At 46.4% G+C, this 17,761-nt stretch overlaps 1 protein-coding gene across 11 annotated transcripts in view; it reads right to left on the reverse strand.

Moving 5' to 3' along the window:
• The window catches only part of TTLL6 (tubulin tyrosine ligase like 6), a 47,408-nt gene extending 37,704 nt beyond the window's left edge, over positions 1 to 9,704 (reverse strand). For 3 of the 11 annotated variants that reach the window (XM_070560599.1, XM_070560602.1, XM_008532830.2), the window contains exons 1-3: positions 9,466 to 9,632; positions 1,446 to 1,668; positions 530 to 570 (exon numbers count right to left, since the gene is read on the reverse strand). The gene's annotated coding sequence lies outside the window, so the exon portion shown is untranslated. Of the gene's footprint in view, positions 1 to 529; positions 1,669 to 9,465 lie in introns of all 11 variants that reach the window. The other 8 variants (XR_011523057.1, XM_070560600.1, XM_070560597.1 and 5 more) reach the window with 7 other exon arrangements.
• Positions 9,705 to 17,761: the final 8,057 nt, after the last annotated feature.

Below are 17,761 nucleotides of genomic sequence, written 5' to 3' on the forward strand. Positions count from 1 at the left end.
CTGCTCATTGGGCCACGTTGAGGCGGTGTCCCACATACCACAACTGGAAGGACCCACAACTAAAATATACAACTGTGTACTTGAGGGATTTGGGGAGAAAAAGCAGAAAAAAAAAAGAAGATTGGCAACGGTTGTTAGCTCAGGTGCCAATCTTTCAAATAATAATGATAATAATAACAAAGTAGGTCTGTAGGTCATCTTCAGCCCATAGACTGCCAGTTTGTAACTTGTGCTCTAAAAAAGAGCCACTGATTGCAGCAACAGCTGCCTTCTCTACCATTGGATTCCCCACATAGCCACACACAAGAACAACAGACAGCTGAAGCACACACCAGTGTGGTCAAAACCCATATTTTTTCTGAACGAGATTCCCAACTTCCTCAAATAGTTAATTGAGCTGGGAGAAGCTGAGAACAGGATTTGGAGACACGCCTTTTCATCCTCAAAAATATATAAAAGTGACTCTTCCCAACTCTTTGGGGGAATCCAGTGGGGCCCCATGATGGATTCCTCAAATGCAGATGCTCACCACTCTCATATCGGCAGCTGGATAGATTGATCACCAATCATCTGGAAAAGAGAAAAAAGAAAGCAGAAAGACAGAGGCAGACACACTTGCCGGGACAGGTGACTGCACACGGGAACACCCTGTCCCAGGTGGAGCTGCATGGAACCTAACCAGCCTCACTTCCGCCTGGTCTGACGGTCCCTGACACTGAGGACACAGATTCAAAGGGTTGCCAAGCGGCAGAAAACGTGGGCTCAGAGTACTATTACTCTGCCCGTGAGGTAGAAATTCCGTCTTGCTGTTGCAGCTAATTTTGCTTGCAGCTTCACGTTAACGTCATCGCCTCCTCAATCCTTTTACTCCAGTGGCCCCTCAAAAACAGGAAGTGAACGTCTTTTTGGGGAAAATACTTAATGGTCTCCCTCCTCTTGCCACCCCATTAAGGGAATCTGTGAGTTAGAAAGTAGACAAGCTTTCAGACATCCATCAGTCTGAGGAGTGATTCATTTCCCCCAAAAACGGAGCAAGGTATAGAAAAATATTAAATAAGAACTGGAATGTAGAAGCTGCAGTCAGATCCTAAGAAGTCGCATAGTCCTGTTATATTTACAGTATATTGAATTCCCGCGATAATAAGCACTTCCTAAAACAAGGACATCGTCTCTCCCCACACAATTAAAAAAAAGGAGGCATTATAAACACAAGCAAAATGAAGATGAGGACAAGGTGTAGTTTTAGATTATACATATCAGTATTTGATTCTACAAAACAGATCATCAAAAGTGGTTCTTTTTATACGAACCGAACGAGGTGTGATTTTGACAGTCAGCGCACGGTTTCTCCTTGACCCTCCTATTAGCAGCTTAGGCCTCCTTCCCTCCAGGTCCCTCCTGCTCTCGCCAACATGGATCCCCATTCCCCATCTTTCAATCCTAACCTCTTTTTCTTCCTCTTCTTCTTGCCTTCCTGCTGGGCATTCTGAAGCCCCTTTTGCATCCCAGTGTTCTGTCTGACAAAAGCGAGGGTGACGATTTCTTTCGGATCTTCTATGGTACTGTCCTCCCTCTCTTCTGAGTCCGTCCCTTCCTCGCCTTCCAAAGGCAGGCACTGGAGCATCTCCCCAGCCAGGGAGGAGACCCTGGGGAAATACTGGCCCCCCCCTGGAGAGAGGGCAGAGGGAGCGGCAGTTACTTGGATCCACCTGCAGGGGGACCCCCTCCCTCGCTCATGTGGGTGGTGGACCAGCCCTCTGAGACCAAGCAACAGGTTGCAGTTTATAAAACTCCACCCCACGTCTACAGTTGGTGCAAACTCCAGGAGGGAGCCGACTCCACCTTTCGCCAGCGACTATGACCTTGGGGACTCCGTCAGCCAACCCTGGTCTTGGTTTTTCCCTCCTGGGGTTTTCAGGAGATGGCCGACATGCTTGCTATGTGTGGTGCCAGCTGGTAAACAATCTTATTATTAAAGTGAGTTGGGTGTCTGGAGACAGCCTCAGAACCAAGCCCTAAGCCTTCTCAGCTGAGTGAGTTAGTCCCAGCGGGTGCGGATGAGGTGCTTCGAGGAGTCCTGTTAACTGTTTCAGCACTGCACGAACCTGCTGGCCAGAGAGCCACGGAATGCAGGACCGACTCGTAGCTGATTGGATGAGATTCCAGCCCAGGGCCAGATGCAGACCTCCAGAGAGCCCAGCGACAGAAGAGGCTATAATGTCTCCCCGACCACCCGAATCAAAATAGAAACAGGACCAATTCATAACACACCTCCAAGGAAGTCCAGCGAAGTTCTCATCCCCCCACTTTCATGATGACTTCTCTGATGTGTGCTTGAAATTTCAACTACCAGATTTTTTTGGAAAGATTTCTAATGCCCCTGCTTCACTAATGCTTAGGAATGTGCTTAGTTTGCCTTTAGGTAAGCCAGAACCGCTCAGTTCCAATTAACTGATTCCTATCCCCTTCACATCCAAGGCTTCTATGAGCATAAAGCCAATTTTGTGGTGTTCGCCCCTCCTCTCTCACCATCAAAAACCCTGCCAACCTGCTCATCATTTCAAGCCCTCTCCTTTGATGGCCGAGTCCTCGTGCGACTTACTAACCTTTTCTTCCCTCACAAACTCTTTGGCTTTTTAAAAAAGATATTAATAATATCTTTATTACAGGGGCTGGCCCTGTGGCCTTAGTGGTTAAGTTTTGCATGCTCTGCTTCAGGGGCCCGGGTTCGGTTCCTGGGTGCAGACCTACACCACTCACTGGTAGCCATGCTGTGGTGTTGACCCACACACAAAAAAAGAGGAAGATTGGCACAGATGTGAGCTCAGGGTGAATCTTCCTCAGCAGATAATAATAATAATAATATGTAGTAAAATTAATTCTAATTTATTATTATTATTATTATTGGAATACTGTAACATTAAAGGAAGCTTAGGGGCCGGTCCTGTGGCTGAGTGGTGAAGTTTGCGTGCTCTGCTTCGGCAGCCCAGGGTTTTGCAGGTTCAGATCCTGGATGCAGACCTACCACCACTCATCAAGCCATGCTGAGGCAGCATCCCACATGCTACAACTAGAAAGACCCACAACTGAAAATATATACAACTATGTACCGGAGGGCTTTGGGGAGAAGGAAAAAATAAAATCTTTAAAGGAAGCTTAGAAAAAGGGTAGGGTGGGAAATCCTCATAGCTTTTCTACCTTAGCATAGCAACTTTAGCCTCTTTGTGTAGTCTCTTTTATTCTTCATTTCCAAGCATAATTATTCTTATATAACTGTAACCATAATATATAAACAATTTTGTATCTGCTTTTTGCCCACTTAATATCATATCTAAACATCTTTTGGGTTGTGGCAGAGTTTACATGTTTCTGGTTTTTAATGGTTGTGTAATAATGTCCCACTGAAGGAATGTGTTTGAATTTAACCAACCGTCATCCTATTGTTGGCAATGTAAGTTGCTTCCAATTTTGCTATTATATAAACAGCTCTAAAATGAACACTTTCAAGTATAAAAGGGCTTTAAGTAAAAGGCCTTTACTTTAGAATTATTTTCTTAAGATATATATCCAGAACCAGGATTACTAGGTTAATGAATATGAAAATCCTATAGCTTCTGGTTTTACTTATCTAGTTATTAAGTTATTTATTTATGTCACCATATTATTGCCCAGAGGGATTCCAACAATTTGGACTACCACCAGCAATATGCAATTATAGCAGGCTCACCAGTCACATGATCTCTTGGGAATCCCTTCCCTCTGTACCCAAAGTTGCTAATTCCAGACAACTTTTATACCTTCCGGCCATGTTTCTAACGTTTCTACGCCCTTCCACGTCTCTCCGCCCCTTTCCCAAACCAAAATTGGTGGTGGGCAGTGCTCTAACTTGGAGGCTACCTATGAATAATGTAATCATAAGCCCTTATGTGGGTATAGTTTTTTAAGCTTTCCAAAGAATTGTCACCTACACCATCTCACTGACTGCTCACAACCACGCCCCGGAGAGGGAGGGCAGAATTATTAAGCCAGCCAGGGATTGCCGCTTGTTTCTCTCTCTTCCTGAAGAGGGCTTACACCCAAGTCCCTTTATGGTGACACCTGAGCAGGGGGAGAAAGAGTGTGCTCAGTGCTATGGAGCAATGAGACTTGGGCAAGGCGAGTCCGTTTCTCCCAGTGAACAGGCACATTCTTGGCGAAGTTCAAGAGGACTAAGCTACATGAAATCTTGACCTTGGGCTGTTCCCTTCCTTCCAGGTAAACAGCCAGCTCCACTCCCCCAGCCCTCCGCAGCAGCTCCTGTTTACCAAGCCCTCGAGGAGGAGTGGCTCCGTTTACCTAAAGGTTAATGTTAACTGGAGGAGAGAAAACTGACCCTGAATTTGGCCTCTGGAGTTGCGGGTTGTCTCTACCCTTTTTTGAGTCCTTGCCCAAGTGATGAGAACAAACCATGGCTGCTTATATTTGTCTGCCTCAAAAAGAACAGAAAAACAGTCAAATTCTGGTACGCTTGCACAAGAGGGCCTCGGGCACATGGAGCAAGGAACGGAGCCGGTGTTCATCATGGCATTCCCGCCTCCTTCCCCTGTAGTCTAGGCTACCTATGACACGAGCGCCACTGGATGGCACCTGAGACAGGTGCAAGATGGCAGACAACTGGCATTGCCACCAGTGACTATTTTTGCTTTGTCTTTGGTCCCCTGGCTTTCTCTCCCCCGAGTCCTCTCCTTCCTATTTCATCCCCAAGACTAAATCCTGCTGGCTTCTCTCCGAAAGCTCCTGAAAGAGAATATCTCACTCCAAGGTTGCCTACCAGCGGCTTGCTTCCTAGATCTGGCCTGCAGAAACGTTTACTCGGCCCACAGTAATGTGTTGTTGTTACAGTTGCTAAACAGAGGTAGTTGCCAATAACTAGAAAATGTAGATTTCTCATAAAAATCCAGATTTCCATTCCTTTTGGAAAAGTAGGTCCCCATTGCTTCATGCCAGCAATCAACCGGAGCTGAGTAACAGCTCCCTCCTTAGATATTTTCCAGTCTGCCCCAGTCCCTAACATTCCCTATTGTCTCCCTGATACAGGAGCCAAGTGACAGCTGTCCTTATGCTATTAGTTTCCTTATAGTAGTATTAAGAGTTCGGGAAGGAACATTTTCCTAGGGTACACTACATCTGAATTTACCCATCTACATCTGAATTTACTCCTCTAGGCTATCTCTGGCCTCTCAGCAGCAACCAGTTAGAACAAAGCTGCTTTCCCCAGGGCGGGACACAAAGCATTATAATGCGCTCATTTTCAGAACAAGAATTAGCTCTGACCTTGCTGGAGCCAGAACCCTCTCGGTCTTTTCAGATGTGGGCCTTATTGGGCTCTTCCAGACTTCTCTTTCCCAGTCTCAGCAACCACTCTCTGCCAACCTGAGGGTTCCCACCCAAGTACGCTCGTAGCCTTGAGGAATGAAAGGAGGCCAGGCAATCGATTCCAAGGACAAGGCCCAAGGAGAACACAAAAGAGTGAAGGGGGCTGCTGCTGGCTTCCCGGGATATACATACATCCCGGTGTAAGGGCCTCTGCAGTCAGAGAGGTGACTCCAAACGACTTGCTAAGGCAGCTGTGGTGAAGTGGCGAAGAACTCAGATTCTGGACTCTGTCTGCCTGGATTTAAATCCCAGCTTTACCCTTCCTAGTTGTGTAACCTCGGGCAATTTACTTAACCTCCATCTGCCCTAGTTTCCTCATCTGTAAAATGGTTCACCCAGTTATGGGAATTAAATGAGTTAATTCATTTGAGTTAATACAACGCGCTTAGAAGAGTGCCCGGCACACAGGAGGTGCTCACTAAATGCTATCTATCATTCTCAGCTGTTCGGCCCTGGACTATGAACTCCCTGATGGAAGAGGCTGTGTCTGGGAATTCTCAGCCCCTCCCACGGTGTCCGGCACATAGCAGAGGTTCATATGCTTCCTGAATGAACAGACTGGAAGAACGGATAAATGCATGAACTAATTTCACCTAAGGCTCATTTTCCTCATCTATGTAATAGAAGTCTTGCGGTGAGCATTAAATAAATAACATTTATTTAATACTTCCATATAGCAGACACTTAAAACACTTAGTTTCATTCACTTATAACAGTAGCTACTATTTACAAGCTACTTAGCAAGTAACAGGCATCATACTAAAGCACTTTACACACATACTATCTCATCCTCATAATATCATATCACAGATATGATCTTCTCTCCATTACAGATGAGGAGACCGAGGCCCGGAAAGGCTAAGGTAGAGGCAGAGTTGGGATGAGAAGCCGTGTCCGTTTGACCCCACAGCCTGTCTCTCCTCCACATTCCACCCGCTGCCTTTCCCTCTCTGCTGATCACTCACTAACGGTGGGCCGTAAAGGGAAGCAACTGATCTCCGAGCTCCCAGAAGCAGCCTTGGTGACTTCAGTCCCTTAAGAATCAGTTAGTTCCACATCATTTTCCCTAAAGCCACTGCTTCTAAATTCCCACCTCCAGGAAGGGGCCTGGATCTCCCCAGATTTGCCATAACCTGGGAACAGCTCCATTGTTTCTACTTTGTATTTATTTTCACTTTCTTTCCCTTCTTTTCACCAATGTCCACGTTGTACCTGGGCTCTTATTTGGGGTGTAATTAGAACATTTTCTAAGCTCTTATGGAATTCCTGAATATTACAGCCGGAAGGGACATTAGAGAGTGTCTGGTTCAACCTGTTTGTTTTTTAGAGGTTTTGAAATCCCCCTGCCCAGCTAGGGAAAGAGACTTGCACAAAGTCAGAGAGCAAGTCAGCAGAGCAGGACCGAAGCCCTGGCTTCCTGCCCCACTGTGTACCTTTCCATTATGCCAGGTTAGAGGGCAGGCAATGCGGCCTAAGTGCTTTGGGGAGGTTAAACAAGAAGACTAAGTTGTGCTACAAATGTAGCAAACATAGTAAATACCTCTTCAGTTTTTCTTAATGACACAAGACACATTCCGTTCACCTTTCCAAATAGTATAGTCAAGACAGTGAAAAACTTTGATGTTTCCTTCCATTTTAGTATGGGGTTTGACCTTGGGATCTTCCAAGCCAGAGGCTGTCAAATCCTGTTTAGACAGCATGAAAATGACCTTTATTGGCCACCAGGGGGAGGGGATGAGCACTGGGATGGCTCCATGCAAACACATTGCTGGTTACTGGGGACATTTCACAGGGACCACGTCTCACGTCCACTTCTGAAGGACTGTACATGTTGACTACTCTTTCTTCCCCTGAAGGTGTTGCAGAAGGGTGGAAAATGTTTAGTGCTTTCTTTTGTAAAGCTGAATTAATACGGGTGTCCTCTAAATGGGTGGAAAGAACCATTTGGCAGTTAAGAAAGATTGGAACATGTTCCAACTTTTAACCAAATTTTTTCATCCTGACCTTCACAGCCTAGGCTTTTCTTCAGTCTGTAGGAACACATATAGCACTGAAGAGCTCTCCCATGATGTCTGCCTGTGACTTCCTTCTCTTCCTCCAAATAATAGGTTTTCCTGCGCCCCTCTCCCCTTTTCATCCTTTGGTCCTCATTCCCCTACTCGAAGCATCCCTCTGAAGGCTTCCAGTGGCTAGCTCTTGGAAAGGACCAAGTGGATGGGTGTGGGGAGACGTGGAGGGAAGACCTCTGGATCTTGCTTTCAGCTTTGCCTCTTTGACATAGCATATCATAAGAAGCCAAGCGATTATCTCCTTCCTTCCTCATTCCCTTTCTTCTCTGTGATGACAGGATCACCAGGAAGATAAAAGCTTCATATCTAGAAAAGTGCTTTGAGCTTTGATGCAGGCAGGATAAAATAACATGCCTTTTATGGCCTTTTGGCTTTTCATTCTAGCCACCCTTTGAATTTCAGCACAGGGCCTGAAGGGGTCTTTAGCATCACACGGACTAACAAGGGAGGGGTGTGGGTACTCAACTGCTCAAGGGGTTTGCCAATAAGAAGGGCTGAGAATGACGTGCCACATTCACTGGGACAATAAGAATCTTGCTGGGGGCCGGCCCTGTGGCCGAGTGGTTAAGTTGGTTAAGTTCCTGTGCTCTGCTCTATCGGCCCAGGGTTTCACCGGTTTGGGTCCTGGTCGTGGACATGGCACTGCTCATCAAGGCACGCTGAGGGGGCATCCCCACATAGCACAACCAGAGGCGCTCACAACTAGAATACACAACTATGTACTGGGGGGCTTTGGGGAGAAGAAAGAATAATAATAAAAAACGATTGGCAATAGTTGTTAGCTCAGGTGCCAATCTTTAAAAAAAAACTTCTTGCTGACTCAGATGCCATCTTTTATTCTGCTGGAAACTGGGGAATTCTGCAAGATTGGAAGATGCAATTTTCAGGGCAGGCTTATGCCCAGCCATTTTCTCCACAATATTCAGTGTGTTACTAGCAAAGACAGATGGCTCTGGATCCAAATCCAAGCTCTACCACTTACTAGAAGGGTGACTGTGGGGGAGTAACTGAGCCTCTTTGTACCTCAGTTTCCTCACAAGTAAAATGAGCGTAATAATGTTCATCTTATAGAGTCGTTTTAAGGATTAAATGGGTTAATATTCCTATTGCTCTTAAAGCAGTGTTTGGTTCAAAATAAGGGCTTTATTGTAAAATGAAAATATAATGGTAGGATTGGTGTACATATTAAATGACTTATTGAAATGCCTGGCACATACCGGTGCTTAGTACACGTTAGCTCCCTTCCCTTGTCATCCCCAGTTGTAAGTTACATTTTTGCTAGGATCCAAATCCCACAGGAGAACTTTCCTCAAGCCTGGAAGAGTTTTCCTTCAGGAGGGTGAGACATAAAAACTGGAAGTGAAAGAAAAAGACTGGAAAAAGGATAGGGGTATTTGCAGAGGCTGTGCTGCCATGAAAAACAGAAGTGTGTTTCTGGGAGGTTTCTCCAGACAAAGGAAGAAACGTGATCAAGAGAAAGATCCAGAGATGGGGAAGGAGGAGAGGAAGAGATCTGTGCATTCCCAGGGCTCTCTGGTATAAGGACAGCTCCCTGGGGGCACCAGGGTTGGTAAATGGAGGGAAGGCAGCAAGTGAGGGTGCACTCGGAGGGCGACCCGGGTTTAGGAGGGACGTGAGGACAGGAAGAATGGAGCTGGGAAAAGAAGGGTCGATGTGTGGGCAAGGTCCTGGCCTTGGGGTCTTGAGGATGAGAAAAGGGCGTGAGGGTATTTTAGCGGAAACTCGAGTAAGGAGCCGGGAAGAGGGCGCGCCTTACCAAGACCTGGGGAGGAGAGCTGAGGTACGGAGCCGAGGGGGAGCAGGGGCCGTGAGGGTGAGTGGCTTGTGCTGTAGAACGTCACCAGGGAAGGCAGAGGGGTAGCCCTGGGGAACTGGCACCGTGGGGGACATCGGGTTTTCACTGGGAAGGCACTAGGAGGCCGCGATCTGGGGCTAGCCCCTGGCTTTGGGGCGCTCTTACCCGCGTTTCCCACTCCCCGGTCTCGCCCCGCTGCGCTGTACCGCTCCAACCACACTCGCGGGCCCCTCCTCGAAGGATTAAGGAGACGTGCTCCCACTGGCCGCCAGACGAGCCCTAACCACCACCCGCGCTCCTCCTAACTTGGGGTCCTCCTGGCCCTCACATTTGCATATGGGGCTTTCTAGGCCTTCGATTGGCCCCTGCGGTAGGCTGCCGTGCCCCGCCCCCTTCCGAACCCAATTAACCGCCTGGCGCTCGGAGAGAAAAGCGCTCCAGGTTGTCCCGGGAGACGCCGAGGATGCTGGGCCGAGCCGGCGGCGCCCGGGGCCGACCACCGCTCGTCCTGCGCGGGTCCCTGCCCTCCCCAGCCCTCCCACCCAGTCCCACCACGCGCCCCAGCCCGGGTCCGCGGCCACCCCGGCCAGCGCGGTCGGGGCGCCTTGCGCAGGCGCGGCCGGAACATCGGGGTGGGCGCGGATCCGGGGGTCTGGCTCCCTCGCCCGGCTGCGCCGGGCTGCGCTGAGCGAGGGGTGCCTGTACATCCTTAGGCCTCCAGGGAGATAAATATCCACAACTAGGGGCAGGAGGCGCCGTGCGGAGAGCGTTGGATTGAGACCCAAGTCAAGATCTCAGGCATATTACTGCTTGTGTAACCTCGGGCAGTTGACATTATCTCTTGGAAGCTTAGCTTCTTTAAAGTAAAATGGGTATTGAAAACCTATAATGAACCGCTCAGACTTAGTAAATCATCCGTCTACTCAGAGTGTGTAGGAGGGTCGTGGCCCCTCTACTGAACTGGCCGATAAGAGAGGGCTGCCTGGAGCTCGGGGGTCTTGGCTTCTCATAACAACGTCTTGACTGTCCTCGGACAGATTGGGAATGAGAGTAGAGAACGGATTCAAATTAATTGTGGTTTCCTTCGGTTTCCACCTGTCTAAGCCCAGACTCCTGCCTGCGAAGGATCGGCAGTCAGTAGAGCTGTTTCTGCCTGGGTTAATTCAGGATGGGTGAAAGAGCAAAGGATCGATTTTAAGTTCCTGAACCCTAATGATTTTAGGAAACTCCCTTGTGGATTGATCCAAGGATTCTTGTTGCCTATGTCCACCCCTCTTCATTCTTGAGGATTTTCCAGATGCTTGACTTGGTGCCACTGAAATGCAGCTGCTCCTGTGAAAAAGAATTGTTTATTCTTACACTTCTGGAAGACTATGGGTCATTCCTCTCTACTGAGGGCTCTTGGAAGACGTGTGAGGAGGAGAAGCAGGCCCTTCTTTGAAAACCTATAGTCAAAAGAACTAATGGAGGAGGCCAGATCCACATCTTTCATGTGAAGCCTGTTGGAGCTGGTCCAGGAGAGTTTCCCAGAGGATGTGAGCTTTTAGCAGATTCATTGGGAGCATTACATCCGATGAGAGTGCCCAGTCTTCATGCTGTGCTCTGATAGGATGCTGGAGAAAAGGCAGGTGAAGGGACTGAAAAAACCCTCCAGCATAGTTTTCACTTGAAATGAAAACATTTGAGCTACAGCAGATGCAGAAAGATGTCTTATCTGAATTTCTCTTATCTAAATAAAGCAGAGCTTTATGAGAGTCACCTGCCACAACTGCCTCCCTCATCCTCCAGGAAAATTGCCAGGCAGGCAGGCTCTGTCCTTGGACACATGGACATTCCAAAAAAATTGTGTTAACAGGTCTCATCAGGGTCTTCCATCCTTTGAAGCCCTAAACCTCCCTTTTTAAGCTGATGTATAAACGTTTATCTCTACCTGTTTGAAGAGTTACTCACTCCTGAGTGCTCTCATATATATGTGAATATACTTTGTTACCTTTTGCACCTAAGTTGGTAGAGGAAGAGTTTTCCTCCCAACACAGGACACTGTCCCTTCACCTGCTGATCTGCGCAGGCAGGAGGCTAGAGGCAAAGGCATAGCTTAGCCCCAAGCAGACATTGAAAACCTGCTCACCCTGGAGGGCCCGAGGGGGAACCAGCAGCCCATTGCCGCTCTTCTAGAAACCTTTCTGCCATCCTGTTGTCTTCCCTCTTCCCTCCAGGTGGCCCTGGGCTATCTTGCCACTCCCCCTCTCCAGGGCTCTAGGGACCCAGGTGACCATCATCAACTGGCCACCCAGCAGATGCTTCCCTAAGACCAACTGCCCCAGCTCTGTTCCCCTCCCCCATCCCGCCTCTTTCTTTCCCCAGTGTCCTACCAATCTGCTCTGCCACGCTCCCGCTTTGGTCTCACATCCCTCTGGAGTGATATTGTGATGGAAATGAGGGAGAGGATGCAGGAGCGAGCAGCAAAGATTTACAGCTTCCACAGGGTTTCCATTAAAATCCCTGACAATCAGTTATTTATGAAAGGGCTGGCTGCAGTGGGAGCTAATAGGCCAGAGCCTGGCACTGCTGTCCATTCAGGGATGATCACAGGAACAAACGCAGGGTGAACAGTAGAGCTATCCCACTGAAGAGCAAAGGCGGATTTGACCCCATCAGACATCCCCTCCAGGGCCAGAGAGCAACAGCCAGGAAGTCAGAGAGCATCCGTGATTTGTGATTTGTGCCAGGCAAACCAGAAACAAACATCCACATAGCAAACACTGAGGGTTTTTCTGAGCCTGGTGTGAAAGGTTGAAGCAATGTGTTGGAGCGTCCTTCCAGTCATCAAAAAACTTAGACTGGGTCCCCTCCTCTGAGCTCCAACTCAGAGGCAAGAGTGTGCAAAAAAGGCAGATCTGAAGCTGCTGTTTTCAGTGCCTTTCTGTTCCTAAGGCACCACTTGACTAAATAAATCCCTCTGAAGGTTGTTGGCTCTACAGTTGACACGCAGACTCTGTGTCTCAGTTTGGGACTCTTAAGTAGTTAATGAAAAAAAGAGTCCTCCTTCTGCCCGCCTGAACCAAGGTCCCTCCTGTGATAAATAAATATAAACAATAGGATATATTGGAGTATATGAGGAAGCCATTTGGTGTAAAGCTAATTTGGCCTGACCTTGTTTTTCCAAAAGGGCCTGACATGGCCGTTGAGCACGCGTTGTACATCTGCTTTAAGCATTTACTGTGTCCCAAAGACAAGAAGAACAAATGCCCTTAAGATAAAGCTGCAACTTCCCCCACATTGGCCTTTCCTTAAGGATAAGCATCTCTCCCTAGGCTGGGGATAATTGCTGTGCTCACCTGTGACCACCCAGCTTGAGACAGCACACCTGCTACCCTGCTGTGCCAGCTAGGCAATCTCATGATGGTTGTAAAAGGGACATTCCTATCATATGTGATGTCTGCTCTTTGTTCTAAGACAGTATATAACCACTCTGTACACCCCACTTCCTTGGTGCCCTTCCTTCTTTGGGGAAGAAAGGCCCCGGGCTAGTCCTCAGATCTAGCTCATAATAATCTCACCCCAATTTTGATTTATACATTGGTTATAGATTATTTGCACTGACACCTAGAAGCCCTTTCTTCCTGTGCCAGTCAAAATATGTACCAGGCGTGGGGTAAGGAGTGAAATGAGGCAAAGATGCTTAGAAGATCTTTTTTTTAATTCTTGTGCATAACTCGGATTGTTTTTTTTTTTGTCTTTAAGTCTGTAGTCTACGAGGGAATGTTGCAGAAGTGTGTGCAATCACAGAATCAGGATTCTTGTCAAATCAGAGGAGATCTTAGAGACCCCCTAGTATTTCTCTTGTTTTCAGAAGAAGTTGAGACCCAGACAAATGTGACAGCTTGGCCAAGGCCTTGCAGTGGCTTCCTAGAGCCCACTTCTCCTTCCTTCACACCCTCTTATTACTGTTATTGGTGGAATAGAAACAGAAATTGCTGCCCAGCACCTCTTTTGAGTTCTCCCGGTTTGAGGCGCAGGTGAGGGAGCCGAGAGAGCCCCTGGCACTGGGGCTGCTTGGCCAGGAGCCATGGAGCTTCCAGGCTGCTGTTTTTTATCTTGTCCTTCTTCGTCTTCCCTCTACCTTCTGGGGAAAATGGCTTTCCCTGAAAGGAGCTCTTCATGGTTGTTTCTAGGCATCCTTTTCTTGATGGGGATGGCTCTTGGAAACGAGTTCCATAGAAAGTGCCCTGACTGCAGGAGAAACATGAGGCACACAAAGCAGATTGTTGGGTGCCGTGGGAGACACAGAAGCACATGCACGAATACACACCCTACGTGTAGCCAAGGATCCTCTGTGCTCAAAGTTCTCCTTTAATTTTTCTTCAGAGTACTTGGAGCATCCACCTCCCGTTAACACTTATTTTTGGTCAAACGATATGTATGTGTGAAATGGGTACACAGTACGGAGTCCTCTTACTTACACATTGGTATCATTTTGTGTGGTAAAAATAATAATATTTAGTCAAATCTGGCCTTCCAAGCCAGTTAATACATGCCGAATCTTTGCTTGTTAATGACTGTTTATTCGGATAGTAAGTAAATTATGGTAGAATCACCATTGTAACAAAAAATAAACCAATAATTAGGAAGTTTTATAGTGATATAAAAGTTTTTTACCTAATAGCACTAAGTGAAAAAAATTTTGTAAAGGCTATGACTATAATTATGTCAAACATGTATTTATATACATAAAAAACTGAAAGAAATGTTAAGAGAATTTTCAAAAACAAGGTTAAAGCCCCAACTCTCATACAGATAGAAAACAGTATTAAGGATTTTATTTAACTCATGCAATGAGGGAACCAGTCAGTCAGATGGTTCAGCTGGTTCAAAAAAGCAGCAGCACAATTTGTCTGAGAAAAGGAATGTTGACAGGAATTGAAAATGGAGGCAAAACTGGTTTTTTCCACAAAGAAAAGAGGTGGAAACAATCAAATCTCTGTTAGATCAGACAGAAATTGCTTGCCTACCAATTACCTACAATTTACACCGTTGTAAAATAATTCCCATAGTCAACTCGAATCAGCTAATTCAGGGAAGGATGTCCAACAGACAAATTTTCCTCTGTAGATGACAGTCTTGAAAACATGAGTGGGATTATGGAATTTTGTTTAGTTTACTTAATGTAGTTTTTTAAAACAAAGACATCTCTCTCAAATTTTTTAAGGGAGTGTTGCAAAGTATCTTTAAATATTAACATTCCCTGAGGTGTTTCACAGGTGATTTGGTGTCCCAGCACATTTTAGAAACACATGGTTAATGTGAGGCGTACCTGGCTCCCGATTCTCCTGAAGTTTATAAAACACCATAATTTCCCTCCGTGGAGGTGCGCGCCCAGTGGTAGCCCAACCTAATTAGCAGTCTCCCTCTTCCATTGATTACTCAGTCCTTCTCTTCCTCAAACCTGGGCATAGGAACTATCTGTACTTTGTAGGTCATCCAATTGCAGAGTCCTAGGTGGTTCCGGAGACAGCAAGCTTCAGGGATAAAATTCCTCTCACCCTCTTTTTCCATGGAGCTGAGAGTCCAGTGGCCATAAACATTGCTACTGGGCGGGACTGGGCAGGGCCGGAGCGGAGGGCAGGGGTGAAAGGAAGGAGCAGCTGCTGCTTGGCACCTTCTCCTAGGCTGCTTCCTGCATCTCCTGCTTACCACAGTCTACATGCCTGTCACCCAGATGCTGTAGACGGGCACTAGCCAGGACAGTGAGCACAAGCCATATATGGCATTAAAATTAAATTAAAATTCAGTCCCTCAGTCACAGTAGCCACTTTTCATGTGCTCAGTAGCCACATGTGGCAGTGGTTATAGGACCCAATAGTGCAGATATGGAACATTTCCATGGTGGAAAAAAATTCTACTAGACAGCACTGCTGTGGATGACCACTCACTCTCTCCGTCTCAAATTTCTTTCCCATCCTTTTTTCCCACTTGCCAGGCTTGTTACTCACATAAATCAAATGTCACCTCTGACAAAGACTCTCTCTTTGACCAAACTTTAGTTAGGTTCTTCTGAGCCCTTTTCTCGACTATACCTTGACCTGGGGCTTTTGTTTCTGTCCTTGCTGAGTCCACTTTTAGCAAAAATCCTAAGTCAATTTAGAGAGATTCCCTGACCCCTGACATGTGATCAACCCCTGGCCTACCTTCAGCAATAATCCTATTAAATCGGTTTGGCAAGAATCCCCCACGCTTGATGTCTCCTCTTAGTAATTTTCCGTCCACTGACCCCCATCACTCTGCTCATTCGCTATAAATCCCCACTTGTCCTTATTGTATTAGGAGTTGAGCCCATTCTCTCTTCCCTGTTATAATGTCCCCATTGCAATCGGCCTGAATAAAGTCTTCCTTACTGTTTGAACAGGCTTCAGCATATTTTTTTCTTTGACACCTCCTTGATGAAGCCTTGCTTCTTACCCCTAGGAAAAATTAATTCTATGCTATCTTAGCACTGTGTAAATTCCTCTTCTAAAGCCAATATCCGGTGGTGTTATACTCATTTACGCATTTGTCTTCCCTTATAGGTTACTGAACTCTCGTAAGAAGTACAGTGAGTGTAGTGATTAAGAGTGTAGTCACTTGGATCAGAATGCTGGGTTCAAAGCCTTCTGATGGCACTTCCTAGCTGTGAGCTGGGGCAAGTACCTTTGTCTCTAAGCCTCAATTTTCTCATCTGTAAAATGGGGATGATAGAAGTATTTCCCTGTAAGAGTTAATGAGCTAATCCACTGCATCAGGCACAGAATCACTATCGTCACCCCCGGTCTTTGTTTGCCTTCATACCCAACAGTTGAAGATAGGAGTGGAAGATTTTCTCTGTAGGTCCGAATGTCAATTCCCATTCCTTCAGCATCCAGTCATAAAGGGTGGCACTTGCAGCCTTCCCTTGACACTTCTATTGGAAATAAATCAGACTCATTAGTTGTTTTTAATTCTGTACTTTCAAATTTGTCTCCCCCAAAAGATCAGCAAAACAACCTTTTGATGGGACAAAGCTGAGTTTATTCTTACTGCAGTCGGGAAAGACACTACTCTGACAGAGCTCCAGGAGCAGCTCCGAGTAGGGCAGGACAAAGTAGTGGTATTATTGAGACTTTGAAGTCTGCTTTAAGGGAGGTGGTTTTTCAATACAGTGGGCAGGAGTTGATTGGGTTTAGGTAAAGATCATGATATAAGAGTTTAGGATTGGTGGACACAGCAAGGCGAGGATTTTGAGGCCAGGGGTTCCAAGAGTCTTGGAGTGTACAAAATTGTCATGTGATGCTTTCTATTGAAGAGTCGATGGTTCTTTCAGGAAGCTCCTAAAATGAACAGTGGATTTATTTGCATTTTTAACTTCCAAGCAAGACTGCATGAAATAGTTGTCATGTTAATGCAGACAGTAAGCTATTGCGTGTGGGAGTTTCAGTTCTCAATGCTTTTTAAAAAGCTAATAAGTAAAATTAAGGGAAATGGATCCAGGATACTGAGGGCTCTTATCCCTGTAGATAGAGCTCAAAATGGAAAAGTAGTATTTTGGCAACTCAAGGTGATTGGAACTTTCGACAGAAGCCCCACTGTCTGGTTTACTCATCATTTTCCACCATCCATTCATCTCAGTTGAATGCCCACCTTTGTGAGAAGGCAGAATTAAGAATGCTCATTCTCCTGCCTGACACCTAAAGTGGCTTCAGGGGCATAATTTCCCTGGTTAGATGACATAGAAAAGTTTCTTTCCACATTTAGACGATTGCCACTCCTTGGAAAAGGGGCACTTCTGAATTTAACCTTCCATAGATAGCACATGCCGTGTTTAACTAGCATCTTCTAGATGTTAAAGAAATAATTGTTCAGACACTTGTTAAAATGGTAAGAGAGACTTTATTCAGGACTATTGGGACAGGGATATTACCATAGGGGAGAGAGAACGGGCTCAACTCCAAATACAATAAGGACAAGTGGGGATTTACAGCCAAGGAGCAGAGGGAGGAAACAAGGGATAGAAAACTACTAGGAGGAGACATCAGGGTAGGAGGATTCTTGCTAAACCCACTTAACAGGATTCTTGCTGAAGGCAGGCCGGGAATTGATCAGGTATCAAGGGTATGGAATTCTCCCTAAACCGACTTAGCGGGATTCTTGCTGAGTTTATTCTCATCGCACGTAGGAAGAGCACTACCTCGGCAGAGTTAACGCTGAAGAATAATTTCTTTATAGAAAGAGAATGATGAAACACAGAAACTGGGCACCCACGAAGATTTCTGGGTCTCCTAGGGGCAGGTGGGAGGCATGATTAAATGCCAAAGAGAGTCTTATGTATAAGACTCTTAGTGAAGTGTTAAGTGGCCGCAGGAGAAGGATGAGGATGACCTCTCAAAGGCTCTTCAAAGGTGTGGAGCTCCTTCTCGTTCAGGAATGAAAGAAATAAAGTTTGGTTTTT

The sequence above is a fragment of the Equus przewalskii genome, chromosome 10 (genome assembly GCF_037783145.1).
Source record: "Equus przewalskii isolate Varuska chromosome 10, EquPr2, whole genome shotgun sequence".
Classification (NCBI taxonomy): Eukaryota; Metazoa; Chordata; class Mammalia; order Perissodactyla; family Equidae; genus Equus; species Equus przewalskii.